The sequence below is a fragment of the Pongo pygmaeus genome, chromosome 11 (assembly GCF_028885625.2).
Source record: "Pongo pygmaeus isolate AG05252 chromosome 11, NHGRI_mPonPyg2-v2.0_pri, whole genome shotgun sequence".
Lineage (NCBI taxonomy): Eukaryota > Metazoa > Chordata > Mammalia > Primates > Hominidae > Pongo > Pongo pygmaeus.
Window position 1 is genome coordinate 98897126 of NC_072384.2, and position 26398 is coordinate 98923523.

Consider the following 26398-nt stretch of genomic DNA (forward strand, 5'->3'; position numbering starts at 1 on the left):
TGGCTGGGCAGGGAAGCGGGGCAAGTGGAACCAGTGGGCCTCCAGCTCTTTCACTGGAAACTCCTGTGCTGACCAGCATTGTGGCCTGGGACTCACAGCAAGCTTCCCCACCCATCTTTGCACTGCAGCTCAGTATGAAACACTAAAAGGATAACATACAGATTACCAGTTGATGCCGTTCCCAAAGCAGTATTATGTAATTCATGCATTGGATCATTGGATCCTTCCCATGGAGCAGGATCCAATTAGGCAGCCTAGGAATTTTATTCCAGTTTCATCCATGGAAAAAATAAGGTATAGAGAAATTAAGTAACAAATGTTTATAAACATACGGCTGGCAAATTCTACCACCAGTATCTCTTAGAGGTTGAGAGAGGCCTATGCCATTCCATACTTTGAAAAAATGTATAAGAAGAAATTCCAAAACAGATTGGCAAACATCATGTAATATTTGAAAATTGTTTTTATGTAACCAATAAACATTATTAATACTGTAAGAACATCCAATGCAAAAAATTGTGGCATTATAAAGTATAGGAATATAAACATATATATAATTTTTGTGGCATTATATAGAAATATATGTATAATATATGTATCTGTGCATGTGCTTGTTTGTGTGTTTATATTACAGTGCACTCCAGATGATAGAACCTGGTAAAGGTCACATGTGCAATGCTGTACAACAGATACATGATGGGAAGCAAACTCTTGTTTATTTTTGCAACAGCAATTTTCTCATTGGCAACAAAGTTCTCAGTCTTAAAAAATAATAAAAATGAATTATTATTGACCTAGTCTAATCATACTTGCTTGGTGCAAAAGTAATTGCGGTTTTTGCATTGTTGAAATTTGCCATTTGATATTGGAATACATTCTTAAATAAATGTAGTTATTTTATATATTATTTTAATGCCCATTTATTGCTTTCTGGTTTTTTTGCTAATGATTTATTACTTGCTGTTTATTTTATATTTATTTTACACTATGGAAATGATGTTAGACGAAAAGAAAATTCGAGTCATTTTCTTATTTGAGTCCAGGATGAGTCGTAAAGCAGCAGAGACAACTCACAACATCAACTATGTATTTGGCCCAGGAACTGCTAACAAACATACAGCGCAGTGGTGGCTCAAGAAGTTTTGGAAAGGAGACAAGAGCCTTGAAAATGAGGAGCCTAATGGCCGGCCACAGGAAGTTGACAACAACCAACTGAGAGCAATCATCCGAGCTGATCCTTTCAGAACTATACAAGAAGCTGCCGAAGAACTCAGCGTTGACCATTCCTAGGATCATTTGGCATTTGAAGCAAATTGTAAGGATGAAAAAGCTCAATAAGTGGGTGCCTCATGAGCTGACCAAAAATACAAAAGTTTGTCATTTTGAAGTGTTGTTTTCTCTTAGTCTATGCAAAAACAACAAAAAATTTCTCAATTGCATTGTGACATGCCCTGAAAAGTGGATTTTATATGACAATCGATGATGACCAACTCAGTGGTTGGACCGAGAAGAAGCTCCAAAGCACTTCCCAAAGCGAAACTTGCACCAGAAAAGGTCATGGTCGCTGTTTGGTGGTCTGCAGCCAGTCTGATCCCTTACAGCTTTCTGAATCCCAGTGAAATCATTGCATCTGATAACTATGCTCAACAAATCGATGAGATGCACCAAAAACTGCAATGCCCACAGCTGGCACTGGTCAACAGAAAGGGCCCAATTCTTCTCCACAACAACTCCTGACCACATGTTGCACAGCCAATGCTTCAATAGTTGAACTAATTGGGCTACGAAGTTTTGCCTCATCTGCCATATTCACCTGACCTCTTGCCAAGTGACTACCACTTCTTCAAGCAGCTCCACAACCTTTTTCAGGGAAACCGCTTCCACAACCAGCAGGATGCAGAAAATGCTTTCCAAGAGTTCATCAAATCCCAAAACATGGATTTTTATGCTACAGGAATAAAACTTATTTCTTGTTGGCAAAAATGTGTTGATTCTAATGGTTTCTATTTTGGTTATTAAAGATGTGTTTGAGCCTAGTTATAATGATTTTAAATTCATGGTCCAAAACTGCAATTACTTTTGCAATAAGCTAATAGTATTATGTTCCTTGTCATGGTACCCAATTCTAGCCAAAAAGACCTTAAGGGAAATTAACAGGGGGTTCCTGGGAAATATTTTCCTTCCTAAAAATAGAGGGCCTTAAAGAAGGTGAAGATTTTTCTCCCCTTCTGGCTCTTCCTACTTTGGAACATGCTGTGTGAGAATACGATGTCTGGAGCTGTGGCAGTCGTTTTGAAATAATGAAGTGACAATGCCGAGAACAAACCCAAGCATTAATGATATCAGACGGAAAAGATGGGAAAGGCTGGGTCTGTCCTTGATGACTTTATGAACCCACAAACACTGCCAGCTTGTGACCATTTTATTATTTAAAACAGTAACTTCTAAAAACTTAAGAAACAGCTTAGTTGGGATTTTTCTTGCTTGTAGTTAGAAGCATCTTAAGTATTATGTCCTTCTTTCAATGTTGTTCATGATTTTATGTAAAACTTCTTTTGGAGAGAATGTTAACATACAAATTGCAGGCCTCTTGTAAATACGAAGCCAGAGCCAGCTGTCCTCCCTGCCCACCACACTGATAAACTTTCTCTTTCCATAGAAATCAGGCCAGTGGTTTTGAGCATCCCAGCCTCCAGGCCAGTGTTCCGTGACGTAGCATCCCATGAGACCACCATAAGAGTCACCTGGACTTCCTATCACTCAAAGAACCAAGAATCTTGTACCATGTTCATCTCGCTCGAACAACGCGAATTCTACGATAAAAGTCCATTTCAGTATGGCAAGATTTTTAAAAATCCACCTAGTTTGTGCTGAGAATAATTTGAGGCAGAGGAAGTTCAATGAAAGCAGAATAACTTTTCCTTCTTGATTGGATATGCAGGAAAGATAAATGATAAGCCACTTCAGAGGTGCATAGAATTAGGCTCATTTTATGATTCCTTTCTTCTTAGGATCTCAGAGCAATTATGTAAAGAATGCTCATGTTCACATTATACTAAGGTACTATATATCTGAACAAGAAAAAGAGAAGCTCATTCGCTGCCCTTCCCTCCACTCGCTTTGTGTGTGGTGCGTGGGTGTACTTAAACAGTGTGCCTATTTATATTCAATCACATATGGACGCTATATATGAATTAGGTATCTATAATGCAGATATTTTAAATATTTGTTTACCACCAACTGTTTAACTGGGATTTCCATGAATAGAATAAAAGATGTATGTGCTAAATATATATGTAGTTGTATATGGGTATCTGGTACAATTTACTATTATTTCTTTTTATGGGCCAAGCAGGAAAAAAAGCCAAATATTCTAAATAAATTTTGTCCATTTCCATTTCCCATACCATGAAACAATATGCTTAATACACAATAAACACGATTTTTAAGGGAAAAGAAAGAGAGGATATTATCTATAGAAAGATGAAAGCCCAGTTTTTTAAAAGTCACAATGGCAAATTATTATTCATTCTTTTTGTAGAAAATATTTGCATGTTTAAGTCCAACATACATGTAAATATTTTAAACAAACAAAAACATGCTAGGGATAACAATAAACTATTTCTGAGTTGGGGAGAAAAAAAGCCTGCCAGGAGTAGGCATGTATATTTTTAAGCATACTGCTTCAAAAAGCAGGATGTCGGGATGTTGCATCTTTAATTTTTCTGTTAATTATGGATTGAGCATTGTTGTGAATCTTGTCCTCAAAACCAAGCTCAGAAAATAAGAGCAGATGCTCATCCCCAGGTTTGGCTCATATGGGAATTGAATGGAACATATTGGTTTATAATTAATGTAATTTGTTGGATTATCTTTTGTGAAGGAGCGAAGGTAAACAACCTTGCAGCATTGTGGTAATACTTCAGAGCTTGGAGCTTCTATAGTTATGGAGGGGAAAAAGAATGAAAGTGAAAAAAAAAACAAGCTCTTCCTGCAACATTACAGAGAATTTTGAAATGTCTGTCACATTCAAATGTACTTTAATTAATTCAAAGGAAAGAATTAGGTGAGAGACCCTAAAGCTAATTACAAATAGTATGTAAACTAGGAGCCATTGGTTTCCCAATGGTGAATTTTGATAAGCTGGATTTTCTTTTCTATTTGCTTTAACTTTATTACAGAATAAGTAGGGAAATGGAAGAGAATATTTTCCCTTCTCTCTAATCAGAAAATTGGGCACAGCACAAAATTCATTGATTTGGTTCTTTCCCCTTGGGAGACATTCTGTTACTAACAAGAAATACACAATTTTTTTTTTCCCAAGAAAAAGTCTTTGTTCTCTTCCTCATACCCTTAGAGGTAGAGATGTTATCTTCACTTTGAATAAACTCATTTGTGAAGAAACTAACCATAAGCCTTTCTACACACAACGAAGCCAGGAAGGATAAATGCCCTTTGGTGTGACCTTTTCCAGTCATAAAATATTTCCTCTGCCTCACATTAACCATGAGTATGTATGCATAACTTTGGATCTGACAATCTTTGAATGTCAATTTTGATATTGCATCACTTGAATTTTCATTTTGATATTTTTCTGTACATTATATGTCATTTTTAAAATTGAGTTTCTTAGCTTCTAATATCGAGTTTAAAACTTTTTGTCAACTTTGTATGAGTAAGAGGAAGTAAATTTTAATTGACCATTCACTTTTTAAAATATTTTCTTATATTTGATTGCTAAAATTATTATTCTTTCCAAAATTTCATAACTGGAAACCTAGTTTACAGCATCACAGTCCAGAATATGGGAGTATTTTTTTAAAGGGAAGAAGCAAGAGAGTGAAGACATTTAAAAATTAACTTAAAAGCAAATGTGCATCTCTTTTAGAAACAATTACATAAATAATGGTAATTCTATTTTTATTGTCTGAAATGAATAATCGATTTTATCTTAGAAATTATTTTCTCTGGAAGCATTTTCACATTACCACTTCACCCACTACTACCAAAGAATGATTTAAGGGCTTTTTTTGTGGGGGTATACATTTAAAATACCCAGTCTTTTACCATGTGGTATTATTTACCACACCCTAATAGAATTGCACGCCTATTTGTCTACTCAAACTGTGAGCTCTTTAAGGAAAGAATCCTTCTTTTATTTATCATTATGTTAGTGTATGACATTTTATTGTACTCTAAAAGAATTTGTTGAAACAGTGAAAAACATGGGGTATATAACCTGACGTTAAAAATTTAGAGAATGATTTTTTTTTTTTTTTGAGATGGAGTCTCACTCTGTCGCCCAAGCTGGAGTGCAGTGGTGTGATCCTGGTTCACTGCAACCTCTGCCTCCTGGGTTCAAGCAATTCTCCTGCCTCAGCCTCCCAAGTATCTAGGACTACAGGCACCTGCCACCATGCCCGGCTAATTTTTGTAGTTTTAGTAGAGAGGGGGTTTCACCATGTTGGCCAGGATGGTCTCGATCTCTTGACCCCATGATCTGCCTGCCTCAGCATCCCAAAGTGCTGGGATTACAGGCATAAGCCTCCACGCCCGGCTGGAAATTTTTAATAAATTAGCACCAATCCTTAAGATCTTTATTTTGGAGTGTAACCATATTTATGGAAGTCCAAGGAAACCAGAAAGATGACAAGCAAGGTGACATTAAATTCCTTACAATATTCATAATTTCCTGAGTCACTTGCTAGAAGTCTGGAGCAGAGCAAGGGGAAAGTCTTACATTAGTTAATTCAATAATATCTGTCGCCTATTGAAAACTGAATGGCACACACAGGAATTGTTACAGATGATCCCTGTTTTGTAGCTAGAGAGACACAGCTAACACAAAACATCAGCTACTGGTAAAAGATGGTATATAATTAAGTATTAAATTCAGTAGTATATGCTTTCCTAAACTTTAGGTTTATAGAAAAGAAGAAAAGTCTTTTAGAGGTATCAAAAATAGAGACATCAGGGAGAAGATCAAACATGGATGACTTGCACCGGTTGGTATTAGCTCTGACCAGGTACTGTGCTAGACTCCTTTTTTTTTTTTGAGATGGAGTCTCACGCTGTCACCCAGGCTGGAGTGCTATGGCATGATCTTGGCTCACTGCAACCTCTGCCTCCTGGGTTCAAGCAATTCTCCTGCCTCCGCCTCCGGAGTAGCTGGGATTACAGGAAACCACCACTACGCTCAGCTAATTTCTTGTATTTTTATTAGATACGGTGTTTCACCATTTTGACCAGGCTGGTCTCAAACTCCTCACCTCAGGTGATCTGCCCACCTTGGCCTCTCACAGTGCTGGTGTGTCAGAATTGGTTCCTCCCCGTGAGTTCTTGGTCTCGCTGACTTCAAAAACGAAGCCATGGACCCTCACGGTGAGTGTAACAGTTCTTAAAGATGGTGTATCCGGAGTTTGTTCCTTCCAGTGTTCAGATGTGTCCACAGTTTCTTCCTTCTGGTGGATTTGTGGTCTCACTTGACTTCAGGGGTGAAGCTGCAGACCTTCGCAGTGAGTGTTACAGCTCTTAAAGCTGGTGCATCCTGCGTTGTTTCTTTCTTCCAGTGGGCTCGCGGTCTCGCTGACTTCAGGAGTGAAGCCACAGACCTTCGTAGTGAGTGTTACAGCTCTTAAACGTGGCATGTCTGGAGTTCTTCATTCCTCCCAGTGGGTTTGTAGTCTTGCTGGCTTCAGGAGTGAAGCAGCAAACCTTCCTGGTGAGTGTTACAGCTCATAAAGGTAGTGCAGACCCAAAGAGTGGGCAGCTGCAAGATTTATTACAAAGAGTGAAACAAAAAAGCTACCACACTCTGGAGGGGGACCCTAGTGGTTGCTGCTGGTGGCTCAGGTGGCCTGCTTTTATTCCTTACTTGGCCCCACCCATGTCCTGCTGATTGGTCCATTTTACAGAGAGCTGATTGGTCCATTTTACAGAGTGCTGATTGGTCCGTTTTACAGAGTGCTGATTGGTCTGTTTTTACAGAGTGCGATTTGTGTGTTTACAAACCTTTAGCTAGACACAGAGCACAGATTGGTGCATTTACAATCCTTTAGCTAGACAGAAAAGTTATCCAAGTCCCCTACCCAATTAGTTAGACACAGAGCACTGATTGGTGTGTTTACAAACATTTAGCTAGATACAGAATGCTGATTGGTGCATTTACAATCCTTTAGCTAGACACAGAGCACTGATTGGTGCATTTACAATCCTATAGCTAGACAGAAAAGTTCTCCAAGTACCCACCCAACCCAGATGCCCAGCCGGCTTCACTTCTCACTGGGATTATAGTTGTGAGCTCTGCACCCAGCCAGGTTCTCTTTTAATACTCATTGTCTCATTCTCATGCTGCACAGTTACTTTCCCATAGTAATATAAAAAATTAATGTTATATCTGGTTTTGAACTCTGGTTCTTTTATAATACTGTAAGATAACTGACAGAATATTTAGAAAGAAACAGAGAAATGAATTAAAAATCATCCTGTAAAGAAAACGGCAGGAGTAAGTAGATGAAAAATAACTAGTAGAGTGCCATTTCACTAAGGACAAAGAAGTAGACAGTTTCAAGAAGGAATTACAGTAAAAATTGTCAAAAACTGCAAAATGAATTGGCACAGTGGCTCATGCCTGTAATCCCAGCACTTTGGGAGGCTGAGGCAAGAGGTTCACTTGAGGCCAGGAGTTCAAGACCAGCCTGGCCAACATGGTGAAACCCTGTCTCTACTAAAAATACAAAAATTAGCCAGGCGTGGTGGCATAGGCCTGTAATCCCAGCTACTCAGGAGGCTGAGGCAGGAGAATCACTTGAACCTGGGAAGCAGAGGTTGCCATGAGCCGAGATCGTGCCACTGCACTCCAACCTGGGCAACAGAGTGAGGCTTCATCTCAAACACAAACAAAAACAAACCCTGCAAACTGGCCAGTGTTCAAGGAGACTGCATTTGTCATTATAGCTGACAACAAAGATGGTGATTTTTTTAAAAAGTTAAGTGAGTAGGATGAAAACCATGCTACAGAGGTAAGGACAGGAGTGATGGTGGGGAAGCAACATAGATAGAGGTCTGTCGCAAAAATAAAGCAGATAGAAATTGACTGGAAGCCAAAGTGGTACTAAGGTGAAGTAAAGCTCTTTGTCAAAGTAGGAGATGCACGTTACTAAAACTAAAGGAGAAAGAAATGGAATGGAGAAAGAAAGAACAAGTAAGGAGCAAAATGATCAATCAAATGATCGGGGTGAAGCTAGCACTTCTGAGAGTCTGCTGAGATGGAAAATTTGGAGAGATATCTGTAGAAGTGGAAGAAAATAGGGTGAGATGAAGATAAGAATCAATGAGGGATAGCCTTGATCTTTTTATTTTAAGAACAAGGTGAGCTCACCAGTGGAAAAAAGGAGAAGGCAGGAAAATATTTAAGGCTGGGAAATAACCTAAGTCTGTTGCAGCTGAATTGAGAACGATGAAAATACTCTTTCCACAAAATCATCTACATAAACCTAACTGCTTATAAGGTATCTTCCTTCCTGATCAAATATTATTATGATTATTTGGCTCTTAGAAATCCCCAAAGGACTTTAGAATAATCTGCATGGCATGAAATGGCAAGGTCTTCAGTGTAAAAAAGAAGAAGAATAATTTTTAAAAGTAAACAGATTGACCAATACAGAAATTCTGGCCCTTTTCCAAAATTACAGCATGTCATTGGAAAAAATTGGAAGGATGAGCCAGATCTCAATTCAATTCTATTTCTGCTACACTCTGCTGCTCTCATATAGCATAGGTATTTAAGTATATGTTAAATGAAATAACTTTTGAAAAACTATAGTATTTTAAAATGTGAGAAGCATCTCTAACACCTCATTTACAGAAGCTTGACTAGCTTGTTTATATTGTTTAAGGGAGTAAATAATTTGTTTCTACGGACCAAAATTTTTACCAGATATTTACTTGCAAATATAAATAATAAAAATCTACTAACCTCTTATCCCTTCAGATGTGTATCCATTTTTTTAAAGCATTGGATGCTATCCAATCTGAACTTTTTGGATGAGAACTAAATCATAGATGATAAAAACCAAGCAGTGAACACTTTTTAGGCAAATATGGGAAGTGAGCCATGCCTATTTCTGGAGAATTTTTTCTCCTGACTCTCAAATGGAGTGCATTTCAAATGGCTAGGAACTCAATTCAATTCCCAAATTCTTAAATCCTTGATGTTCAACATATCATCACCATATTGCCAAGGAGTATAGATGGCAAGGAAGGTGCTTCAAGCAAATCACTCCATTATCGTCAAACACACTATAAACAATGTTGAAAGACAAATAAAAGTCTTGGGGAAGACATTTGTAACAGATTTACCAAAAACTAATATCTGATTTGTAAATCAGTGTGAATAAATACCAAAATCCTAATAGAAAAAAAAATGTGGGCTAAGCATACGAGCAGGCAATTAAGAAGTGAGGAAAATGATAGATCAAAACATAAAGAAGATGTTCATCTTCACTAACAATAGGGAAAATGCAAGTAAAAAACAATGAATTAACACCTTTTGAATGGCAGGTTCTCAATTCTCCGTTAAATACTGATTGTTGGTAAGGCTGAAAAAAAAATCACACTCTCCTACCTTGCTGGTGGGAAAGTTAATTTACTAAACCTCGTGGTGAGCAATTTGACAATATATTTTAGAAATATACATATCCTTTGGCCCAGTGATCTCTCTTTTGATTATTTATTCCAAGGGAACAATAAATCATGCACGTATGTAGAAAAGCAGGAGCACAAAAAAATTCATCACAATGGGCTTTATGAGAAGGAAAACTGAGAAGAATCTAATTATCTAACAAGAGGAAATGTTAAATAATTTTTGTACATCCATACACTAGAATTATCTGTATCTTTTTAAAAAAAATGTTGTACATGTAGACTCACTAATATGGAAAGTTCTTTTTTGACTTATTTTAAATAGAAAAAGGAAGCTTGAGAAATTTCATTGTATGTATATCAAAATACCATGCTGTACACCTTAAGTACATACAATAAAAAAGATTTGAGAGTAACATATATTACATGGTGATGTGGTTTGGATCTGTGTCCCCAGTCAAATCTTATGTTCAATTGTAATCCCCAGTGTTGGGGTGGGGCCTGGTGGGAGGTGACTGCATCATGGGGGTGGAGTTCTTATGAATGGTTTAGCACCAGCCCTCACTTGGTACTGTATAGTGAGTGAGCTCTCATGAAATCTGGTTGTTTAAAAGTGTGTGGAACCTTCCCCTTTCTCTCTCAGCCTTGCTCCTACCTTCTAAGACACCTGCTACCACTTTGCCTTCTGCCATGTTTGGAAGCTCACTGAAGGCCTCCCCAGAAGCACAAGCCACTGTGCCTCCTCTACAACATGAAGAACAATGAGCCAATGAAATCTCTTTTCTTTATAAATCACCTAGTCTCAGGTATTTCATTCTAGCAATGGGAGAAAGGACTAATACAGATAGTGTACTCTATGTATACAGAGTTAGGTGTTCAATCATAAAGAGAAGTCTAGAAAAACATTTATAAAATATTGGCTGTGCTTTCTTATATATGGTAGAATTTAAAGTGTTTCCTTTAATAGCTTCTATATGCTTTCCATATTGTCTATTTTTTTCTGTATTTATTATCTTTAATTAAATGCTTCAGATAGATTTTAATATGTAGAACTGCAAGGGAATGGATTTGTCAGCAGTTCCATCATTTTCAACTGTGGCTGATTAAACAGATTTTGGATATGAAATGTATTCATTAATATCTATGAATTAGTTTCTTTACTCTCAGTACACTTTCTTCTCTACTATATAGTGCCTGAACATGAGTAAAATATGCACAGCCAAGTAACTAATTAAGATATTTGTACAATGACATGGGAGAGTCTTCATTTATATCGTACTTCTCACACAGTTTAGCATATTAACTTCTCTCTATTCAAAAAAGAATGAGTGGGCCACAGTTAACTCAAGGAAGATATGTTGGAATATTGAAACCACAAAGGTTAGCAAAGATCCTGAAAACTCTTCAAACTTTATATTTGTTACTTTCAGAAAAGTTTATTTGTAGGCCCTGTGAAACATACATAGTTCACAGAATCTTGAATTAAGCGGCAACGACAGCAATGGATTTTGTGAGCCGGATGCTAGGCTTAATGTCATAAATGGACTACATATTCACTTCGGAGCTATGTTTTTCTAGTGAGTCACAAATGAAACTTCTATAATAATAGTTCCATGTCATATTCACAAGAAAACTGTTCAGTCAAAGAGAATGAGAAACTTATCACAGATTGACGACTTTCTGATATGGGATGTTCAAATTTTCATATCCTTATAAATTAACAAATACTAGAATGAAGTGACCAGATGTTCGGCTTCCTTTCTGGAATTTCAAATGTATGTGTGTGTGCATGCATACGCAGAAACCATTCCTCTGAAGAGCAGAGATTTCTCATCAGAAAATGTGTGTCTTCTTATGCTGTCATCGGCCCACATTTATTATCCATAGTGCTTACATTTCAACACCTTGCATTTTATGTCTTCTTTTCTACAGGCTACACAGATTTCAGGAGACATTCTGAAAGAGAGAGAACTGTTTTTCTCCCACTAGATCTTAGAATGAGTGCCTAGAATGCTAAGTAAAATTTTGGCGAAACCATCCATGAAACCTCAAAGGAGTTTTAAGATAGCTAATTTTCCCACATTTGTACTCTAGAAGTCAAAGGATTCTGCCAAGTAGATGAAAGTGAGAAATTGGTGGTAAAAACTCCGCTTTAAGTAGGTCAGTTCTTGTCTTTGCCTTTCATGACCTTCAGGTGTCAGTCCTCTAGAACTACTTTAGTCTACCTGATACCATAAACATCAAGAAAAAGAGAACATTTCTCAGAAATGAAGCCACAGTGCAGTTTAAAAAGTTCTGATACTTGGTGGTAAAACACTACTGTGAGACACTTATGAGTCTGCATGACTATGTTAGGAAATGTATGTAAGGACAATTTTAATAATAAGCTTAGAACCATTTTTTTTGGTTCAGAAATAGGCTTTTCTTAAAAATTAAAAAATAGCACATGCTATTAAGTAATAGTCATTGCAAACATCCCCCCAAAAGTATCTTATAATAGCCATTGCTGTTTTATTTCTAGCTCCATTCTGATCCACAACCAAACTTATATTTGTCAAATTGTGTCAGTGAGCAAATGAAAAACAGACTGTTTCTTGGCTGAGACTATGAATTCTAGGCAATTAGCATAATAAAAATAAATTCACCTTACATTGATTTACACTTCACCATAATAAGCTACAGACTATTTTTCTTATATTGTTATTGTCTTTTAAAATGTATCTCTAGTAAGATGTAAAAGCACATTATTTTGTCTTTATTTATATATTTATAGGATGTTTAAACTTTCCAATCCATAAAGCTGCATTCCAGGAGTAGAAGTCTAGTTTAGACTGGCCTCCCTCTTAGGTTGATTGATTTGAGAATGAAGAAATATCTTCTGTAAAGAGTATCCCAAATCAGCTCCTGTTTCATGGCCAAAATTCACCTCTTACAATTTCTTAGGATTTGCATTAAGACAGCAGGTTTCTGGGCATACTCTGTTAAAATACAAATATTCTTGGAAGAGTTAACATATAAAACTGATAACACCTTAGAACAGATTAGGAAAGCAAATTATTCCTATGTGAAAGCTAGCTGAGAGTAATACCCTTAAGAGTTGGGATCTGAAAGAAAATTCTCATTTACAGGTGTTGGTGAGGAATAGAAACCCCGGCACTCATGGAGCAATAAGGAAGGCTCGATGGGAACCAAGAAACTAAGATGAGAGTATGATTCTGGCAGTTTTGCTGAGGAAATAGCTGGATGAGTTTGTATTTCTTAGCTAGGGGCTCATCCAGCCACAGTTTCTTCCTGCTGTCTGGCAGGATAGAATGTTGCTTTCTTCTGTTATCTGCCACCAAAGGTAAGGGAAAATAGGAAGGGATTAGTTCCTTAGGTATAAGCTGGGGTTAGTTGTAAGCTAACCAGATGGCCACTGATAAGGTTTCATTGAAAGATATCTCAAAGGACCCTGACAAAATTAAAGCCTCTCCACTGTTGGGGATAGACATTTAATTTCCCATTACTCTTGTTCTAATGTGTAGGAACTTCAGCTTCTCTCTTTTCTCCATGGGATAAAGGACCTAACTTGTGTTTGATGAATTAGAGTGAAAGAACTGTGCTCAAGGTCTCTTGAATAGAAGAGAAGATGAGGAATGTACACAATAGGAATGAGGACTGTGACAATAGGGTAAGATAAAATTTGCAAAGTGAGTAGAGGAAGGATTGAGGGAAACAACACCCAGAGGGAAGAACGTAAAAGGAGGAGGAAGAAAGAAAGAGATAGGATGAGGCAAGAAAAAACAAAAAGAGCCAGTGAAGATGGTAGAAGCATTCAGGACATTCCATTTATTTTGAATTTTGCTGACATCAAATCTTATGATGTTTTAAAAATTGGCTTTTTGTTGGCATTTAATCAAGTAGCATGTACAAACTAAAGAAATCAAAGAAAGAGACTTAGAAAAAACAATTTGTGCAAGTCAGGGCCTCATTAGGAGACATAAATCACACTAGTTATTTGGACAGAATTTTATATATAGAATTATTAACTGGTTATAAAGTTGTTCACTAAATAAATGAAAGAGTAACAAGGGAACAGTAAGTTATAGTAGAAAGAAGCTATCATACCTCGCGGTGAGGTAATAAAGGCAAGAGGCTGGAATTAACAGTAGTCTCCTCTTTATTCTCAAAGGATCAGTTCCAAGACCACCAGTGAATGCCTGAAACCATGGATAATATGAATCCTATTGCCATCAACTAGAACACATTTCTGTTATGTCTTCCACCCACAAATGCAATACCTTTCCCATCTTAACTAAGCATTTATCACACACTGTGGCCATCACTTTTGCAGTCTGAGGTGTGACAGAAAAACTAGCACAAATTTCTTTTTCCTTCTTCACAATTTTATGGATAGAAGATTAATTCCACTATAGATCTTAGCAACCTCAGTATATAACTTTTTTGTTATTAAGTCTAGAAATTTCACTTTTTTCTTTAAAGAAAGTACTCTATGGCTTCCCTTTGGCATATATGAATTGCCAACATCACTCCTCTTGCACTTTGAAGCCATTATTAACTAAAATAAGGGTCACTTGAACACAACAGTATGATACCACCACAGTCCATCTGATGACGGAGAAGGCTCCTAAGTGACTGATGAGCGGTGAGTATAGAGAGCATGCATGTGCTGGACAAAGAGCTGATTCACCTGCTAAATTTCTAAACACTACTCAGAGTGGTGTGCAATTTAAAACTTCCAAATTGTTTATTTCTGAAATTTTCCATTTAATATTTTCATACTGCAGTTGACCCAAAGGTAACTGAAGGTTCAGAAAGTGAAACCATGGATAAGGGAGAACTGCTGTGTTAAACGTATTAGATTGGAGTAGTGGCCCTGTGGAGATGAAATTCAAATTTCTGAGCAGGAACGCTTGGCTGGTGTTGGTGTCTCTGAGTGTCTGATAAGGCTGGTTCTATTAGTGTTAGATAATCTGCAGACTGCGTTCATGTGCTGCTATGAAAAGGCACTGTCAAGGTGAAGAAGTGTTACTGGGAAGATGTTCACAAGAACAGGGAACAGACAGGAAGTCCCTAAGACGGTGATGTGCACTAACAGGAATGGGAATACAAACAGGAAGCAATTGCCTCCCATCCTCCCTCTATCATCCCCTATTGGCTGAGCCTAACAGAGAACCAGCTGCCTGGGCAGAAATGTGGTTGGCAGAGTCCCAGCCCCAGAGTCATAAAACAGAGTATAGAAGTGGGGCATTGGTGATAAGAGATAAGAGCTTAGGAACTGGCATGCAACCTTTGCAAAGCATTATTTTTCCAGTTGTCTTTTATTCCTTAATTTTGAGGAGATTTTTATCAAAATCAGAAAATAACAGAGACAAAACACCAAATATCCTTTACTACAGTTGTAACTTCTTTTAAATAAACCAGATTACTGAAAATCTAGATTTGTTTTTTAAAGTAAAAATTATTATTTCATTTGTAGAAAATTATTATGGGATTCTGCTCCAGTTAAATCTCCTTTTATTTTATTTTATTTATTTATTTATTTATTTATTTATTTTGAGACAGAGTCTCGCTCTGTCGCCCAGGCTGGAGTACAGTGGTGCGATCTTGGCTCACTGCAAGCTCCGCCTCCCGGGTTCACGCCATTCTCCTGCCTCAGCCTCCCGAGCAGCTGGGACCACAGGCGCCCGCCACCACGCCTGGCTAATTTTTTGTATTTTTAGTAGAGACGGGGTTTCGCCATGTTAGCCAGGATGGTCTCGATATCCTGACCTGGTGATCCTCCCGCCTCAGCCTCCCAAAGTGCTGGGATTACAGGCGTGAGCCACTGCGCCTGGCCCTTTTGTTTATTTATACCCTTCTTCTGAAAATATTTATTGAATATCTAATATGTGTCAGAAACTATTCTAGGTACTTGAAGTACATCAGGGAATAAAAGAGAAAATATCTTTGCTTTCATAGAACTTGATTTTTACAGAAGATTTGTATTGTCAACATTCAGAAATAATCAATTGCAAATATTTTATGAAAAATAGATCTGGTGTACAATCAAAGATTACTTGTATTGACAATTATGGCAATAGACATATTTAGAGGTATGCTGAAATTCTGGAACCTTATTCAAGTATATCAATTTTTCCTGCTCACTCTCAGATGGATTTTCCCCAATTTATTTTTGCATCTCTGAAGAGAATTAGACAGGTATTATATATGATATAAGATTATACCAATCCTGCCTTTTAAATAACTTACACCGGACAGGTATACCATAAAACCCATAGAAGTTTCCTCTTTTAGCATCTGCTGCCCCATAAGACATAAGGATAATTTAGTGTAAGAGAAGGGAAATACAGGGAGGATTTTTGAATAATGTTTAACTAATATTCTTCCTTCAAATAAATGTAAATATATATATATATATATCTTTCTAGCACATAGTAATAGTTTACAACCTCAAATTTGGTTTCTGTACCATATAAAAATTATCTGTGAAACTTTGTGCCAATTAAAAGAATTGTTCTGGTTTATACGTAGATCATGTAGTGTTTCTCAGAAACACCACGGTCACATTAAAATTATCCTCCACATTTATTCTTTAAGATAGTCAGAGAAATCTCAATAGAGAAGACTAGAGCTGCGATATTCCCTCATAAAAATACACAATTCCTTTCTCATTGACCATAAAAGAACCTAAGGTACAGATATTATATTATATTTTTAACATTTTAAGAAGAAATATAATCTTCAAGGTCTTAGAAATGGTAGGTTCACTGCCATCAGAAATATTTAAACATAAACCTTTAACAGCAAATACCTCAGAGCTTTACATAGTAGCTGCTCCATTAAGGTTTGCAGATCACATTATTTTATTTATTTTTAATAATCAACAAGTAAATAAGTTCTTCTGTATCCCTATGTAATTTCTTCATTTAACTGCCCTCCTGCTCAAGACATTTTTGCTATCCCCAAAAGTTAACATCTCACCTTTCTAGGTCTCCCTGCACATAGGTCAGAATTGTTTTCTTAATTCTTCCTCTTGTTCTTGTGTTGCTAAGACAGAAGATCTGAAATGGCATCCTATGGTAAGAGATAAGGAGAAGGCCACCCAGTATCTTATATACCATTCTCCAGCTGTGTTTCCCAAGAAGGTGGAAGAGGACTGTTCATTCTAAGCCATACAAATGAACATGTCTTCCAATCTTCTATGTGATTAGGTGAAATCTTAGTCTATAAATAAAGGCTCTTCATAACCCACCTCAAACTTACTGTTCAGATTACGTCTCAACAACTCAGACACCTCCTGAATGACCATCAAAAGCCACCAATGCCCAGCCTTCACCCATTTCCCTTCATTTGACAGTGTCATCTCAATACTGGCTACTGATTAGAAAGTGTAGATCAGGAAAGAGAATGTTAGAATTGGGTACATCTCCACCTAATTTGCGGTGCCACTGGAGTGATGATGGTCGCAGCTTTTCTTGTAGAAAATTCTATTTCAGGACCATCAGTACTGACTGTGAACTTCACAAGCCCTGCCAAATCCTTTTCCTTTTGGCCATGAGTGACTTTGCTTCCTCCAGCTGCCAGCCATAGCCTATTAAATGCAAACAACTTTAAAATAACATTTCTCCCCACATAACACAAAAGAAAAGCCAGGTTTCAGAAAGAAGCATACCATCTTAAGTTTAGACTCTGCCTTTGAACCATTTTAGACTTTCCTAAGGTGAGAGCACTGGTCAGCTATTGTCTTTTCAAAGCATTCGCTCTAATGTTGGTTTATCGGCCATCCTAGGAGTAGATGGGAAAATCTTTACTTTCTAATATAAAGAAATACTTCCCAAAAATGGAATTTTATCAGAACTGATGTTTTGTTTCCTAGTCACAAGGGTAGACAGCCTATTCTAGGAGTAGCTGAAAAGTGGGAAACAAAAGAACTTGAAAGAAAAACAGATTTTGAGAAGTGTTTAGTAGGCAATAGTATTAAAAATAAAATCCCTTTGTAGCCTGTCATCTTGATGTTATGAAACCCAGTAGCATGTTTTTCTCCCTTTCAAATGAATTTTGTTTTTAATAAGTTTGGCTAAAAGTGTAAATGCTTTTGGTGAGGTCAAGTTGAACTTGTGGTTTTTCTTAGCCATTGGGGTCTATACCTCAGAGAGCTTTTTGTTTTTACTGGAAGTTTAGATTTTGTTGACCAAACTGGCAGTTTCTTTGTGAGAGCACTTGAGTCCTTTAATGTTTTCTTTTTTGGTCTGTTTTGGTGTTTAAAGGAATGACTTAAGGATAAATTTGGGGCCTTGGATAGACAAATAAATCTGACAAAATTACAAATGACTCAGTTAACTGGAGCAGGAAGGGGAAAATAATAGTGAATTAATTTTAAAAAGAAAACACACCCCTCAGTAAAATGCATAAAACCCTAATAAAGGCAAAAGCCACTTTGAAAAAAAAGTTTAATATTTTAAAGAAAGGAAATAAATTCTTCCAAGTGCTATAAAACAACCAACCGACCAAACAAAAACTACTAAAAAATTATGTGATAACATCTTCACATCTGATGTATATATAATAGTTAACTTAGTACCTTATGAAATATTTTGTTTTATTTATGTATATATTTTAGTATGTTTATATAATAATTGAATTGTACAATTGTATCTTTTCACTAGAAACTCATTATGAACAAATTTTCAAACTTATTTGTGTGTTTAAAAAGAATGAGTCACAGAGACTGTCACTTGACTATGAAAAATTAGTTGACTTTATGGATTCAGACTGGCTGAGAAAATCAGGCCTTGGCTGTGGGAAAGTATGAATGCTTGTCTGATGCACATAAAAATGGGTGCTCATAGAATAGATACATATTCTCAGGATGGGCATATCCATTGGCCAAGGCAAAATGATGTAGGGCATATATATTTTCTTGACCTCCTTTTATGGCTCCTACTTTGAGTAGAAGAGAATCTTCTAAAAAAGTGGACAAAAATCTCCTACTTTTATTTAACTCGTTATTTTACCTCAAGCTGACTCATTTTTTTCAACTATTATGAGGCTTGGGGTGGTCAGATTATTCAGCATTCATTGCAGGCTACACATAGTAACCACAGTAATATGTTCTAATTCAGCACTCTGATTAACAAGGAACCACCATAGATAGTATTCACATATTATCCATTTGTAAGTGCCCAGATAATATTTAAAAAAGAGTATTTCCTTAATGACTCAAAGTCATTTAAGTACTTTAAGTATGTTAGAATGCAGGGTAATTCTCATGGTTTTTAAAACATGTCTATATATATATGTGTGTGTGTGCATGTATATATATATACACACATACACACATACACACATATATGCACATATGTGAATATATACATTTACATATACAAAAGCAAAATCAAATTGACACAGTTTTCTGATCTTTAAATTAGGAATACTAATATTTACTTCATGAGGCCTTTTGGAGATAAATTAAGATAGATAAGAATTTAGAACAATACGTGGAATAAGGTACGTGTTCAGAAAATACTGATTCTTTGTCCCTCCCCATCTTTTACTTTTTCAGAGAGGAAGTAAATTATAATACAAAAAGCCTAGACTTGTAGGAGAGGAGGGAGAGCAGGGACTTAATTATATCTTGTTTGAATTGCATCTTCAACCCTGCAAGCTTTTAAACTTAGCCAAGTTAATAACTTCCTAAAGGTTTAGTTTCCTCTTATGTAAAATAAACCAATACTTATTTTAGAGGATGTATGTGAGGATTATACAAGACTGCAGTGTAGGCACACAGTGCCTGAGACATAATAGGTGACCATGGCTCTTTTCTCATAGCTTTGTCTAAAAACAGGAACCATGAGATCAATTAAAATTAGTGTTACATGCATATACAAAAAAGTTGTCTGAAGCCATTCATAACTAGTCATTTAGCTGTTCCATTTATCGTCCTAAAAAAATTTCAATATATAAAACTGGATTGGTTTTGGACTTTCTCTATATGGCTCTGGGATAAGAAAATAGGATGTAGTGCCAAGTTCAAAACCCTATATGGCAACTCAGTATCTGTGTTACAGTCTTGACATTTTTTATTATATTTCAAGTATTTTACAGGTTACCTTTAAGCTTTTAACATGCACGTAAAAGATAAAGTGTAAATTTAAGATGTTAACACACTAAAACACCCAATGCCATATTGTAGCTGACACTCAGAATCTCCTTCAGAGAGGTGGATAAAACCAGGTTTAGAGCACCAAGAATTCATCAGACAGTGTGGTTGTGAACCTTCTAAGCTGGCTGCCAACGATCCACGCCTCCTGGTATTCCTGCCCTGCTATAATCTCCTCCTCTTAAATGTGTTGGCTAGAAAGAGTGACTCACTTCTAACAATAAAATATGGCACAAGTGATGGATTTACTTCTGAGATTAGGTTGTAAGTGATGGTTACTTCCATCTTGATAGCATTCTCTCTTTCTGGTTCTCCTTACTTGCTGTTCTGATGGAATGCATGTTGTGAGTCCATGCCCTGATGTCACCTTGAAAGCCAAAGGGCCCAGCCAAGTGTGCCTGGATTCCTGGCCCAGAGAAATTGCAATGATAAATGGGGTTGTTTTAAGCCACTAAATTTAAGAATATTTTGTTATGCAGCAATAGATAACTAATATAGATGAGCAGGGGAAATGACTAAAATTTTGATGGACTTATATAGATTAAAATTGAAGAAGAGAAGTAATTATGTTTTGTTTTCAAGCATAAATCAAATATACATCATTTTTACTTCCATATAATTATCTAGAATATCATAGTTATTTTAGTGCCTTTGTCCAATTTTTTTGAGCCTTCGCTTTAAAAATTCTTTGCTCCCAAAGGTCTTATATAATTTGGTAATTCCTAAATATCTCTTTAAATAGAATATGAGAAGCCAACAAAGCCAAGTCATGCACTGAAGAGCTTTCAAAACCCATAAGTTCCTGTACTATCAGCAATAGCAGCGATACAATTGAATCCAATAGCATAAATAGCCATCAAGATAGGCGGACACACTTTAATTGGAAAAAGTTCATCTTTTTATAGTTCAAAGATCTCCTAAAAGACAAACAAAAATACATCTCACGGAAGTATTTCAAAAACTATTTAAAACAATGGGTCATTTCCTATTTTCCCCAGTATTAGAGAGTTTTTCTAATTCACACTGCAAAAAATTAAAGCCAATCAGATTGCTCAATCTTGTGTACTAAAACAAAATGGCCAAGCCCTTCTCTTTGCCTGGATGGGCAATGGTAGTATGTTCTGTTTCCAATAATCCATGCAACTACCATCAAAACTTCCTGCCTTGCAAACCACAAAGTATGAGCAGAAGCCATCTTGCCTAGGAGAGCCTCAGAGTCAATATCTCAGAAAAGAGACTCATCACCCTACAGGCGGATCCCAGCTCTGCCTTGACCAGGCCCTGGCTCAGCCAGAGCAGCCCTGCCTTAGATTATCAGGCTTTGAAAGTGAATTTTTTTAACATGTTTGGGCTTGCACTATGTTTTGTGGCATTCACAATATATTTTAGCTAACTGTATCTATATCTATAGATTCTATCAATATCTATATCTATATTATCTATATCTATGGGGAGACCTCTGTGTTACGCTCAGAATATTTGTGGAAGGAAATAAACATCTTTTGAAGTTAATGTAAGGATGATTGAAAATTAACTTTTTTAGCCAGTTATATAGCTATAAGGAGAAAGAATACCTAAAAATTTTCACTGTTATATCTTTAAGAACTACATGTCACCTAATGTTCTTGAAAGAGCTGGACTATTCCATAACCAAAATGAAGTCATGAGGAGTTGTTCCCCTCCAGCAAATATATTAACAGAGAAACTTCAAAGGAATATACCTACTAAGACACAGACCTCTACTGTATATTATGCCAAAGTTTCTGTCTGAAAAATGTAAAAGTCAGTCATTGATCTTTTTTAGGTATTCTGTTGGCCAGAGCACTGCACTAATTGACAGCTAAATGCTGGATTTAATACATCTGAGGGTTCATGGATTCCCTCTGTTCTGTGGCCACAGACTGAATCCCTTAACTCCAACCAGATGTTTTATGAATGAGCAAGACCACAAATCTATCAGTGATATTAGAAAAACAATCCAAGTGTCTGATATACCAATGATAGTTCATAAATATCACCTTCAAATGCAAAAAGAAAATCTCTCCCCAGATCTATTGACTGGTTACATTTTATTTTTTCATAGCACTGATTGACTTACAGATTTAGATGATTACTTATTTTTACTTCATGTTAATAAATATCCTTTCCCCAACAGCCCAGAAGTTCTAGCTCACATAGATTTAAAAAATACCATAGTTTTATATTAATTACATAGTGATGCATTCACCAGCATATGGCAAAATAGAATTCAGACTGGTAAAAGCCAAATTATTTTTCATCTACCTCTATAACATTTTATGGGTATTTTCATTTGTTCAATTTATTATATTGAGAATGTAAAAAATAGACATTAATTACATTTCCAGTTAGCCTTTAGTGTTACATAGAATGTGTTATGAAAGCAAATAAACATCTTTTGGGAGTTACTGTAAGGCTGTTTGAAAATTTTCTTCTTTTAGCCAAGAATAAACTACCATTTATTTAATTTCAACATGTTGAGCCAAATTTTGATTACTATAATGAAATAATTAGATAAAACTAATGTAAATTAAAAAAACTTTAAAGTAGCTTTGTAATTTGTTTTAACATTTGAAATAATGAAAGATACCTATAATATTATAATCCACAATATTTATAAAAAATCACAGTGATTCATTATGAAGAAAAAACTCCTCAGTTTTTTTTTTCCTCAAAAAAACCTGATTGGTATCAAATTAAACATTATTAATATTTTATTTTTATATCAAGAGGCTTACCAATGTTTACACCGTTCCATAAACATTAAGCTTCTGAGGATTTATGCTAAGGAACACAGTAAAATTGAGACGTAAACTCCTTTACCTGGATTTGTTCAATAGAAAATTATTAATAATAGGAAAAGTAAAATGATATTAATGTTCAACAGCTAGCCAATGATTAAATAAAGGAATGTTATGTAATTAATTTTTCCCAAAAATATTTATTTATTCCCTCTCATGTGCCAGGTATCATGCTTGTTTTCTGGATACAGTTATGAACATAGCAGGTAAAGTTCCTAACCTCATAAAACATACTTTATCTAAAATGATGTTAATGAATCATTTGTACCAAGGTAAAATATGTGTACAATGATTAGTAAAAAAATAAGATACAAAAAATTGTTTATATTATATGATCAAAGCTATGAACAAATTAGATACAGGAAAAACATCAAAGAATATAAATAAAAATGCTCTTGTAATTTACTTTTGTGTGGCTGGATTTTGAGTGTCTTCTTTCCATCACTCTTCTGTTTTCCAAATGCTATCTAATGAATATACATTGTTTTTATATTTGGAAAATAACATAATCTTATGTCTAAACCAAAAATAATAACTAAATATGAAGAAAAACTGTTCTATTTCACTTACCCTCATCTTCCTATTGAAATATTGATTAAATCCTGAAAAGGTAAGGGTTTCATAGCACTGTAAGCTTTGAGGAATGATCAGTTATCTACATCAGATTCCCACCGCATCCTGCCTGTGACTAATTGAAAGGTTCTGAGGCAGAACGAAGGGGTTTTCACCTACTTAGAATGGCCTCCATCTAGCTCAGAAACAGGGTTCTCCACAAGACAAGGGGAGATAAAGCATTCTTCCTATAATTTTCTACATCTCAATTTCCATCATTTAATTTTTATCTTTCCATATTGACTTTTGAAGACAAAAGTTGGCATGTGATGGAGGATTTCATCCTGAGAGAGAAATTGAATCCTCTGAAAGGGCAAACACAGGAGATTGTAAGAGTGGAGCACTGTAAACTCTAGTTAGATAGTCCCTCAGCTCCACTGGACAGAGAAGCCTACAGGGTGCATTAATGTACTCAGCAATAATTATCCTGAGCATCTTGTCACGAATCTCTACAGCCCAGGAGAGCCATGCCAGATAAATAAGGCCTGAGCACTGCACACTAAGCTCAGGATGTGCACAGCAAACACCTCCTTAAACTTCAAATCAGAGAGAGGCCAATACCAACCAGGAGGGCTGCAAAGCACACCAATGAGAGCCATTTTCTTCCTATTCAAGGAGGACGAATCAGCAAAAGAACAACAAAAATGACTATTACTACACACACACATACACACACACACACACGAAAGGAATCTGAAACATAAAATAAGGCAGAAGATAGTGACTAAATCAGAAGAGAAGTGTGTTAGGCAAAGGTTAGCTACCGAAAAAAAACGCTAAATTTTAGAAAGTAACTTTTTCATGTTCCTGATGACATTCAAGAAGACATGATCTCTCTAAAGTAAGAGATGAAACATCTGATCAAATGACAATAATTTAAAAAGGAGTCTAAATTTACTTTTCTGTCTTTCTATGGGCTTTTGTAGCTTTCATCATTTAGGCTTTGCATGGCTTTTTTCAATTTACCCCTATATATTTTAGGCTTTATAGGTTTCATGGTTATTTTAAACTGATTTTTCCCCCATTACTTTGTTCTAGTTAATTATTTAAGAAGTAAGGAAAATCCCAGTTGTGGAATAGTGACCACGTTACTGAACCCACTTTTTATAATACTGTTCAGTTGACTCTTGAATGTTCCAATTGATGTTCACTTTATCTGTGACAAAAATTGGGATCTTACATACCTAATTATTTTTCCCATCTCACTCAATTGCCTAAGATATCGATACAATGTTAACAATTAAATAAATAGAAGGACCTCATCAGCTTCATTTCATCATTTGTAATATTGTTGTTTTAATAATAATAGTATCTGCCACAGAGTGATATTGCAAAGAGTCAATCAGATAACATGTGAGAAAATTATTAGAACAGTAAATACCTGCACATAGTTTGCCCTCTGTGGCAGTGATTATCACCTTTGCTATTATTTTTGTTTTCAGGTAACTAGAATCATTCTAATTTTCACCCTATTGGTGAAATCTTCCTAATAGATATTCTTATCAAGGCAAGGGAGTTTTCCTCTAATCTTAGATTGAGCTCAGGAATACCTCATTCAGAGTCTTTCAAGTTGATCCTGTGGTTTTTCTTCTGTAACTAGTTAAAGTCGCCAACTACATTTTAGAGTTCCTAAACTTAAACCAGCCCTACTTGGAATCCTACTTCACTGTTATGTATACACTGTTGGATTTAAGTTGTTCAGTTTTATTCTTTCAGAACTTTTCACTGTCTTCAGAAGTGAGATAGATCTATCTGTTTCTATATTCCTAATCGTAGTATCATAATAGTTTTGTCTTATAAAATGAGTGGAGAAGTTTCCGATCTGTATTCAAGGGCTATAGAGTGTACATGATAGGAAAGATGTTGGTAAGTCTCTTTTATATGCTATCCAGATCTGATGTTTATTCAAGGACAGAACTCTGACTAGCTTTTTAATTTATTTTGTGATTACCGATCTAATCTAGACTTCTGTGTCTTTTGGAGGCTCTTGGCAATTTATATTTCTTGAGAAATAAATTTTCTTTTAAAATCTAGTCTATATCCATAATTCTGCAGTATTTCTTTATAATAATGTTGTTTTTAAAGTCTGTTTTTCTTAGTCAAACTTGCCAAAAATTGGTGTATTTTATTTGTTCAAAGAAACAGTTTTTAGTCTTATTAATCAAGTGTTCTGTTTTTAAGTGTGGTAGTTTGTGTTCTAGTTCATGGATTTCTGCTTTTATGTTTATTAACTTTCTCCTATTTTCATTTTGTTTACTTTCTTATTCTTTTTCCAGCTCATTGAGTTGAATAATCCATTCAGTTTTCATCTTTCCTTTTTCCTTATAAAAAATTTAAGGTCATAATTTTCTTCTCTCAGCAATAATTTTGTCCAGATCATAGAGATTTTATTTGTAATGCTATCATGCTTCATTTTGAAATAATTTATTTGAATTTTTATTTTCCTTTTAACCCAAGAATTATTTATTGAGTGTTTTAAAATGATTAAGTCAATTGATATTTTTATTTTTGTTTGATCCTACCTCCTAATTTTATTACACTGTGGTCAGAAATCACACACAATATGACTTCTGCTTTGAAGAATTTATTTAACATGTCTTTGTGGCCTAGCATAATGGTTAAGAGTACAGGCTTATGCTTAGAATAGTACCTGGTACACAGTAATTGCCATGTACTCAGAGACAATTTTTATGTATTTTGTATACACATTTGAAAAATGTGTGCACATAGTTTATGCATGTTTATTTTATTTATTGTGTTAGTTAAATTCTAAATCCTTATTTATATAGTATTTGTGAAATTGACCTTTTGAATACTCAGATAAACATCTTGAAGTCTTTTACTCTTTGAAATCCTACATTTTTCCTTGCATTTCTAACCTTTTTCTATGTATTGGTTGCTATATTATTTCCAACATAAAAATTCATTATTTTACCTCCTAGCTCCTTGGTAGATTGCATCATGTGTAGTTTATTTCATATCCACTTTCTTTTCATTATCATTCTTCTTTTTATTTTTAAACTTTCTATGTCATTTAAAATTTTTTTATTTTTAAGTGAACTTTGTTTTGAAATATAATGGCATTTTCTTTTGGGTAATTCTCTTCTAAATTGTGTGTGTGTATGTGTGTGTGTGAAATATAATGGTATTTTCTTTTAGATAA

General features: G+C 35.5%; 1 pseudogene; it reads left to right on the forward strand.

Annotated features, from left to right (window-relative positions):
- The first annotated feature begins 987 nt into the window (after nt 1-987).
- LOC129031591 (histone-lysine N-methyltransferase SETMAR-like) lies at nt 988-2019 on the forward strand (annotated as a pseudogene).
- The last annotated feature ends 24379 nt before the right edge of the window (nt 2020-26398 follow it).